Source organism: Bos indicus, chromosome X (genome assembly GCF_029378745.1).
Source record: "Bos indicus isolate NIAB-ARS_2022 breed Sahiwal x Tharparkar chromosome X, NIAB-ARS_B.indTharparkar_mat_pri_1.0, whole genome shotgun sequence".
Lineage (NCBI taxonomy): Eukaryota > Metazoa > Chordata > Mammalia > Artiodactyla > Bovidae > Bos > Bos indicus.
Window position 1 is genome coordinate 80,042,992 of NC_091789.1, and position 9,500 is coordinate 80,052,491.

General features: G+C 38.7%; 1 pseudogene; it reads left to right on the forward strand.

The window, feature by feature from the left end:
* The first annotated feature begins 207 nt into the window (after positions 1-207).
* LOC139181650 (large ribosomal subunit protein P1 pseudogene) lies at positions 208-559 on the forward strand (annotated as a pseudogene).
* The last annotated feature ends 8,941 nt before the right edge of the window (positions 560-9,500 follow it).

Genomic DNA, 9,500 nt, shown 5'->3' on the forward strand with positions numbered 1-9,500 from the left:
CTTATTCCTAGCTGCTGGAAATATTGGTTGCTGAACACTCATGACTGAGTACTTCCTCAGAAATTGTCCTGTGTTGCCCTTTCCTCTGCTGCTGCTTAGGTGCTTGGTTCTCCTGAGGAAGCTAAGGCCATTTTGTGGTGAGACCCTCACTTCATCTGGGTGACCAGCACCGCTCCAAGCAGCCTCCATCTAGCACTTGCATGCACTATGGCCTCCACCTTGGAGCTCACCTGCATCTATTCGGTCCTCATCCTGTGCGGGCTATGAGGTGAGGGTCAAGGTCACTGAGGATAAGATCAATGCCCTCATTAAAGCAGCCGATGTAAATGTTGAGCATTTCTGGCCATGCTTGTTTGCAAAGGCTTTGGCCAATGTCAACATTGGGAGCCTCATCTGCAAAGTGGGGGCTGGTGGACTTGATGCCAGCAGCTGGTGCTGCACCCATAGGAGGTCCTGCCCAATCCACACTGCTGCCCCAGCTGAGGACAAGAAAGTAGAAGCAAAGAAAGAAGAATTTTAAGAATCTGATGATGACATGGGCTTTGGTCTTTTTGACTAAACTTCTTTAGTAACACATTCAATAAAAACCTGAGCTTTTTGCTGCTAAAAAAGAAAGAAAGAAAGAAATTGTCCTATGTTGAACCTGCCTTGCTTAAGGTTATGCCCCCTTCTCAGGGGCAGCCCACACGCAGTGGTTGCTCAGTGAAGGTCACAAAGGCCTAGTTCCTTTGCTTCATTTCAGAACACTTCTGAAGGACTATCTTACTCTGTGAGATTGCAACCTCAAATTGCACCTTTTTCCTCTTTATCCAATCTTTTTTTTATATATAAAATTTTTAAAAAATTTATTGACATACAGTTGATTTACAATGTTAAGTAAGTTTCAATAGTACAGTAAAGTCAGTCAGTTACACATATATACACATCCACTCTATTTTAGATTCTTTCCCATATAGGTTATTACTCCTCACTCCTTTACAGTTGTTGTTCCCAAAAGCAGTCCCCAGTAATCCACCTATCCACAAATCTCAAACTCAGAGTGTTTCCCAGGGAAACTTGGCAGGAACTCTAAGATGGGTCTCATGATCTTCACCCTCTGGAATTCACATCTCTGTATAATCCTATCCCTTTGAGTGAGTAGGGCCTGCAACTTGTTTCTCACCAATGGAATAAGCCAAAGTTGATGGGATGTCACTCCTATAATTAGATTACAAGATAGATATGAGTGCTTCTTGCAGACAAACACTAGAGAGATTCCTTTGCTGGCTTTGAAGTAACTGCCATGTTGTGAAAGGGACTATGGAAAGAGCCATATAGCAAGGATCTACAGGTGGCCTCTAGGAGCTGAGAGAAGCTCTTGGTAAGTAGCTAGCAAGAAAACAAGAACCTCAGTACTACAATTGTAAGGAAATGAAGTCTGCCACCATTCTGAGAAAAGTGGATCTTTTCGTAGCTGAACCTCTGGTAAGACTGGCCAACACCTGGCCAACACTTCTTAGATGGTAGACTAATGAGACTTTGAGCAGATTACCCAACCAAGATAAGCCCATTCTCCTAACTCACAGAAACTATGAGATAATAAATGGATGTTGCTTTAAACTGTTAAATTTGTTACACAGCAATAGAAAACTAATACATACACCTTGTAGAAAGGAAGGTATGGAGACTGACAATCAGTCAAGGAAGACTGGAGACTGACAATCCTTCATAGTGTACAACATTTGATTTTGAAACTATGTAACTCTTCTTATAGATATCTCAACTTGTAGGGAAGATCTCTTGTTGAGGATTCTTTTTTTTTGTAAGAGTGAGTACATATAGACCTCAAATTCCCTAACTATCCCTTCCCCCTACCCTCCCCCCAATAACCATAAGTTTGTTCTCTAAGTCTGTGTCTGTTTCTGTTTTGTAAATAAGTTCATTTGTATAATTTCTTTTTAGATTTTGCATAAAAATGAGGATTGTATTTTAATTAGGTAAATGGATATCTGCTCCAGAATGGAATGAAATTGAGACATTCTAAAATTTTTCAGTATCTAAATTTGTCAAAACAGTCAAAGGAATTAAAAGTAGAGATAAATTATTGGATAAGATTTTATCTTATAAAAACATTATTCAAGGAAAGGTACTCTGAATGGAAGCAAAAAGACAGAACCTATGAATATATTTGAGTTAAAGTATATATCCATTTCTAATAAAAATATGAGTATTGAGAATGTCTTCCATTTAGTAGAATTGTTTTTTCTTCTGTGGAGGGTGTTTTCTCAGTTAAAAACATTGTGATGAGAAGAGCCAATTGAAGATGTTTTCCATTTCAAATTTATAAAAATTTGCAACTATGGGACAACTGCAGGCAATTTTATGAAAAATGCAACTGTGAAACAAATTGCAGACAATTTTATAAAAAAATATCACAACCATATGGAAAAATGCATTTTCAGAGAAATATTGACAGTGTGATGTTAGAGACAGGTGTGGCTAAGAAACAGATTAAAGTATGTGGATATATACCAAAAATTCTTCTGCTTGTATTACTTTTTAACGTTCAGATAATCAATACAAATAAGTGTTTTTGCTTTAATGTGAAGTGACATATGTTTTTACTTTGAGAAAGAATTTTATTTTTGAAATTAGTTTTTAACAGTACTGTTTTACAGTCTACCAATATAATAAAGCCAATTTGTTGATAAATAGGTAAATGTTTCATATATATTGAATTACTTTAATGCCTCCTTTCACTCTCTAAAGTATCCCAGTCTAGTTAATACGGTCTCTAAGGCTTTAGGATCTTTCCTTTTTGTTTTCATCCCTATCCTTTAGCATAGCAGTTTCTATAACCCAGATCTCATTTCATATGTAAATTTCAACTTCTGCAAATATAAAAGGGTCACTTATTTGGGTCACTTAAGCTACCCATTCTTTTTCACATTCAAGTGATGTGGAAAGTTTAGAGATATAAACAAGTTCTTGTTTTTGTTTTCTGGGAGGCCACTTTTTGCCAATTAATTCATTAACAAGTTCCACGAGTTGCCTCAGAAAACAATTGTTATCTCCAAGGACATGTGAGTAAAGCAATAAGAAAAGAACAAACAAAAGAAAAAAGCCTACACACATATGAGAACACACACAGAGAGAGAGAGAGAAAGAGAGAGCAGACCTAGCAAATAGTAAATGATTCTGATGGGAAAAAAAGCACCAATGTTGTGAGGGCAGGAAAGTAAAGCCTATAGGAACCCTAGACACCTTTGCACTGGTCCCTGGGAGGGAAGAATTTATGCCATTCTTCAGGTTACAGTGCCTCAATAATTTCAATGTCATAGTCCTTAGCATTAGGTCACCGTTGTAGAAGAAACCATTTCCCCCTATTTACTAATAGAACTCCTAAATTTTAGCCAGCTAGATGGCTATCCAGTGAGAGACTACATTTCCTCATCTCCCTTGCCACTTGGAGTGGCCAAGTGACCAAGTTCTGAAAAATCAGTGTGAGCCATCCCACATATGACACTAAAATGGAAAGTTCATGTTCTCTTTTGGCCCTTTCCCCTATCCTGCTGGCTAGGAGATAACAAAAGATGAAGCAGCCACCTTGGACTCAGACATGGCAGAGCTTCTTTACCAGCCCTGGACCATTTACCTCTACACTGATAACATATGAGAAAAACCAACTTCTATCTTGTTAAACTACCTGCGTTCAGTCTTGGGTCTCTTTGTTACAGTACCTGCACCCTCCTTAATAAAACCATGCTGAGCTGAACTTGCAAAATTTAAAAAATACACACTGAGTCACTACAATATGAGGAACAGACCACTGGGACTAAAAAGAAAGTCCAGCATAGAACCAAACACATGGAGAAAATTAGTACAAAATAAAATCACTGCAGTAAGCATGGACTTTTTTTGCTTATATCTGTATGAGAGTGAAAGTGAAAAGAAATGTCATTCAGTTGTATCCAACTCTTTGTGACCCCATGGACTGTAGCCTGCCAGGCTCCTCTGTCCATGGAATTCTCCAGGCCAGAATACTGGAGTGGGTAGCCATTCCCTTCTCCAGGGGATCTTCCTGACCCAGGGATCGAAACCAGGTCTTACGTATTGCAGGTGGATTCTTTACCCTCTGAGCCACTAAAAAACACTAAAAGGACATATCAGAAACTAATAATATGGTTAGTTGTGAGAGTGGAAAGAGTGGGGTACATGGGAACAGGAATGGTAATGTGAGTTCTAAATTTGAGTATTATGTAAGTAATAATTCATCTCACACTCTAGCAAAGTGATGCTCAAAATTCTTCAAGCCAGGTTTCAACAGTATGTGAACTGTGAACTTCCAGATGTTCAAGTAGGATTTAGAAAAGGCAGAGGAACCAGAGATCAAATTGCTAACATCTGTTGGATCATCAAAAAAGCAAGAGAGTTCCACAAAAGCATCTACTTCTGCTTTATTGACTATGCCAAAGCCTTTGACTGTGTGGATCACAACAAACTGTGGAAAATTCTTAAAGAGATGGGAATATCAGACCACTTGACCTGCCTCCTAAGAAATCTGTATGCAGGTCAAGAGGCGACAGTTAGAACTGGACATGGAACAACAGACTGTTTCCAAATCGGGAAAGGAGTACATCAAGGCTGTATATTGTCACTCTGCTTATTTAACTTATATGCAGAGTACATCATGAGAAGCGCTGGGCTGGATGAAGCACAAACTGGAATCAAGATTACCAGGAGAAATATCAATAACTTCAGATATGCAGATGACATCACCCTTATGGCAGAAACAAAGAAGAACTAAAGAGGCTCTTGATGAAAGTGAAAGAGGAGACTGAAAATGTTGGCTTAAAACTCAGAAAATGAAGATCATGGCATCTGGTCCCATCACTTCATGGCAAATAGATGGAGAAATAGTGGAAACAGTGACAGACTTTATTTTGGGGGGCCTACAAATCACTGCAGATGCTGACTGCAGCCATGAAATTAAAAGAAGCTTGCTCCTTGGAAGAAAAGCTATGACCAACCTAGACAGCATATTAAGAAGCAGAGACATTACTTTGCCAACTAAGGTCCATCTAGTCAAGGCTATGGTTTTTCCAGTGGTCATGTATGGATGTGAGAGTTGGACTGTGAATAAAGCTGAGCACTGAAGAATTGATGCTTTTGAATTGTGGTGTTGGAGAAGACTCTTGTGAGTCCTTTGGACTGCAAGGAGATCCAACCAGTCCATCCTAAAGGAAATCCGTTCTAAATATTCATTGGAAGGACTGATGCTGAAGCTGAAACTCCAATACTTTGGCCACCTGATGCGAAGAGCTGACTCATTTGAAAAGACCCCGATGCTGGGAAAGATTGAAGGCAGGAGGAGAAGGGCACGACAGAGGATGAGATGGTTGGATGGCATCACTGACTCAATGACCATAAGTTGGAGTAAATTTGGGGAGTCGGTGATGTACAGGGAGGCCTAAGCATGCTGCAGTCCATGGAGTCACAAAGAGTTGGACACAACTGAGCAGCTGAACTGAACTGAACTGAAGTAATAATTATTACTATTATCAAGTATTAATAAGTATTATTATATAAGTTAATGTATTATTTGCATTTTGAACTATGCTGATATATTACTTGTTTTAAACAAACAAATAAATATAAATTTCAAAGAAAAAAAATAAGGGTGAGGAAAACAAAGTCATCCATCAACTGCATTATGAAAACCCAAGGTTTTCATTTACTCAGATGCCAAAGCCGTCACTAAATCCTGCTACATACACATTCAGTGAACACCAGCATGCTACTAGTATACCTATAGAAGACAGAATCAAGAAAACTGGTGTGTCTTTGGGCTGCAAATTGGCTCGAGAATCCAAATATCATGAAACTACAGTAGAAGTCACAGAAAAGGTGATGTGTGCAGAATTCTCTATAGCAGTTAGACTTCTCCTGTCCCTCTTCTAGTCATCACATATGGTTTCAAGAGCAGTCCCTTTAGGCCACATAGGAAATTGGCAGAGAGGATCAGCAACAATGAGATCACAGCATGCAAGGAATTTTTATTGAATTATTTAGCCATTTGGCCATATACAAAGATAGCTGTATGAATAGAGAGAATTGATAAGGATCTTCAAATGGCTTCAAGTGGCCACCTTGCTTAGATTTTCTGGTACATTGAAACTAACAAGTACTTAAATCATTTAAGGCAATTGGGTAAAATTTGGAAAACCTTGTCTAACTAGGCAGTTAGAGAGTTGTATTAGGTGATTACCTAATATTGTGCAGAGGAGAAAGAACCATCAGAGAGGAAAGGGATGAAGATTCAAAGTAAGAGTAGTGATTGGTGGAAAGAGATTTCTAAGAGAATAGGAAGGGATGGGAGATAAAGCTGGCCAGGAATTCTTGGAAAGATTGAGGTATAGCACTGAGAACTTTATTGAAGCAGAAGACTATGAACTTTTTGAGTGTTATCAGATCAAAATGTGGTGAGCCAAGAATATGGAAAAATAGTGGTTGAAGTAATGGATTGTAGGGCCCAGGCCAGTTAGGAAAGAAAATTAGTCTGGAAGAGACTGATAAATTGGGAGAAAACAGGAGACCAAAAATTAGGAATAGTAAGAATAAGGAAATATAATCCCTTAAACGAGAAAAAAAGTAGCCAGAGTGTTGCAAATACAAATTTAAGATATTAGAAGTGGAACAGTAATGAGTGATTTAAAAGACCCTGGATGTGGCCATGAGTGTGGACAACTGAAGTGCAGGAGAAGTCTCTGAAGTTGAGCCAAGTGGTGCTCTGTATGATTTATCTTCATGGATGTTAAATTCTCTCCATGATAGTACAAAGACTTGCATCAAATATTCAATTTACATTTGGGAGAAACCAGGAAGTAGGCAGACGCCAGTGATGAGACTCACTGGTGGGAGAAAGCTAGCGTCTCAATTGTCATTTACCTACCCTTTGACTATACCTTTGTCCATATAGTCAAAGCTATGGTTTTTACAGTAGTCATGTATGGATGTGAGAGTTGGACTTTTGAACTGTGGTGTTAGAGGAGACTCTTGAGAGTCCCTTGGACTGCAAGGAGATCCAACCAGTCCATCCTAAAGGTAATCAGTCCTGAATATTCATTGGAAGAACTGATGCTGAAGCTGAACCTCCAATACTTTGACCACCTGATGTGAAGAACTGACTCATTGGAAAAGATCCTGATGCTGGGAAACTGAAGGCAGAAGGAGAAGGGGTTGGCAGAGGATGAGATGGTTGGATGGTATCACCGACTCAATGGACATGAGTGTGAGCAAGCTCCAGGAATTGGTGATGGACAGGGAAGCCTGGTGTGCTGCAGTCTATGGGGTCACAAAGAGTCGGACACGACTGAGTGACTAAACTGAACCTAATAATATTAAGAATTAAACTAGAGTCTGAAAAATGAGAACAAGAAATTATTATTTTCATTCTGAAAAGAAAGCTAAAAGGAATGATGCAATGAACCCAGAAGAGGGCAGGCTTGGGTGAGCCACAATAATAGGGATTGTGAGGGAAAGATGAAACATGAGAGCTTAGAAAATGGAGTTAGACAGGGAAATGGATAGGCCAGGACAAAACTCAGTCTAGTTCCACATAATGTCTGAGCTCCACCAAGATTTACTAGATTATATGGTAGATGAAACTTCATATGATACAAAAATGTAATACAAATTGAAAGAGGAGCTATAAAATTTTATCAAGTACCCCAGGTGAATCTAATGCACAATAAAATTTGAGAATTTCAGTTTTCTGGAATCTATTCACTATGGTAGTTGTATCTGTCATTGTGAATAATTAAATTTGGTTTGGGGGGAGGGCTGGACAATTCTACAAGAATTCAACACTAGGACATGCCTAAGGCCTCAGTGACTTTAGGGGACTCTAATAGTTCATGATCAAAGACTGGAATTAAAGCAAGTGAAAAAAAAAGAGAGGGAAAAGAAACACTTTAAGAAAAGTTTGAAGCAAGGCAAACTTGAGCAAACACTGGCCTTATCGTAAAATGAAGCAACAAATCCACAAATTCCAACAGATTCTATGAAGGAGGAAACAGAAAACGCTCTGTCTTGAAAGCAGGACTCCATCTTGGGCCGGACTATGGACTTTGAGCTATATCCCCAGTATCTATGGAAACGATATACCAACTGGAAAACCAGGCCCCCAGAAGGAAGAGCCCCAGCACTCTCCATCACCTAAAAGAATACCTTAATTATCTGTGTAACTGAATAGAATCCTATTCTATTCTATTCATTCTATTATGCTTATTGGGGTATGACCACAGGCCTGTTGATAACTGTCCACTGTTAACTACCTAGGTTTAAGGCATATGAATCACGGGTTAACTTTCATTGTCAGGGAATTTGGGAAGGTGGGTTTGTGCACGTACACTTAGGGTATATAAGGTTTTCACAAAAACTGGTTGGGGTCCTTGGCTAAGAGGATACTCTTCCTTGGGCCCGCCAGTGTAATAAACTGCACTCCGCTATCTGCATCGTCCTTCTGAGTGAGTTTGTTTCCCGAACGCGTGGCTACAACACTACTATTATAGTTACAAACTGAAGGATACTGTTTACACATGCATAGTACTAAAATAATGATTGGTCACACAATAAATCATCAACCACATTTCTTTCACTATTACCCATATTATCATGGAATATAAAGAACAATACATTATATATATTTAGAATTAATTTAGTTACTTTCACTAATGAAGGTAAACAGTATCATGAATAATTCAAGCTTTCATATAATTAAAGCTCACCACTCTGTGCCTCAGACAGTGAAGAGTCTGCCTGCAATGCAGAAGACCTTGGTTCATTCCCTGCGTTGGGAAGATCCCTCTGGAGAAGGAAATGGCAACCCACTCCAGTTTTCTTGCCTGGGAAATTCCATGGATAGAGGAGCCTGGAAGGCTACAATCCATGGAGTCGCATAGTTGGACACAACTGAAAGACTAACACACACACCAGTTTGGCTGTAGAATATATTTTTTAAATGTGCTCAAAAGCAAATATGTATCAAAATTCAGATGATAACATAACAAATGAGCGTCTGTATTTAAAAAGTTATTTGCTTTATAGCAAGTATGGTCAGAGTATGATTCTCTTTACGATAATTCAACTTATAGACAGCACTTTAAATCTGTTGTTAAATTTGTTTTAATTATTTGGGGGGCAAGAGGTGAGTAGTGACTAAAGAGCGGCTAACAGTCTTTTCTTTGCTAATTGGCTGCTTATTTCTTGGGTGTGTTTATGAAATTTCATCAGGCTTATGCACTTTATGTATACTTCAATTGAAAGGTTAAAAAATAAAAAGATGAGGGAAAGTATGACAGGAAAACAAACAAAATACACAATGAGAAATAAACAATGCTAGAGCAGATACTGTCATTTTCCTGTAAGTTTGAACAGAACCATACAATTTTGGTCACTTTCATCAATCTATACATAACTGTAAACTACACATGGGGTAAAATTTAGATGTGGATATGAAT